The sequence below is a fragment of the Hydractinia symbiolongicarpus genome, chromosome 10 (assembly GCF_029227915.1).
Source record: "Hydractinia symbiolongicarpus strain clone_291-10 chromosome 10, HSymV2.1, whole genome shotgun sequence".
Lineage (NCBI taxonomy): Eukaryota > Metazoa > Cnidaria > Hydrozoa > Anthoathecata > Hydractiniidae > Hydractinia > Hydractinia symbiolongicarpus.
In genome coordinates, this window is record NC_079884.1 from 25339290 (window position 1) to 25339605 (window position 316).

Genomic DNA, 316 nt, shown 5'->3' on the forward strand with positions numbered 1-316 from the left:
TGCGGAGAAGGTACTGGGTAATCATTTAGTGCAAGCTAACCCCACGATTGAATTCTATCTGAGGTTAATTGGGAAAGCCTTTACAGCAGTCGAGGTAATTTATCAAAACATTGAAATGTCAAATCGTACTCATTTCCCAGGGTTTGTTACCTGAAGCCACTTACTTGACAGCTAACAATAACGCCGGCCTCGATGTGGAAAAGGTGACGACACATGGGATCGATGTCTAAGAATAAGTTATATCTTGAAATCTTCAGGAAAAAATCCAGATTTTTTAATGCCACAATGTAATTTTTAAAAAGTGAAGGTAATAAAA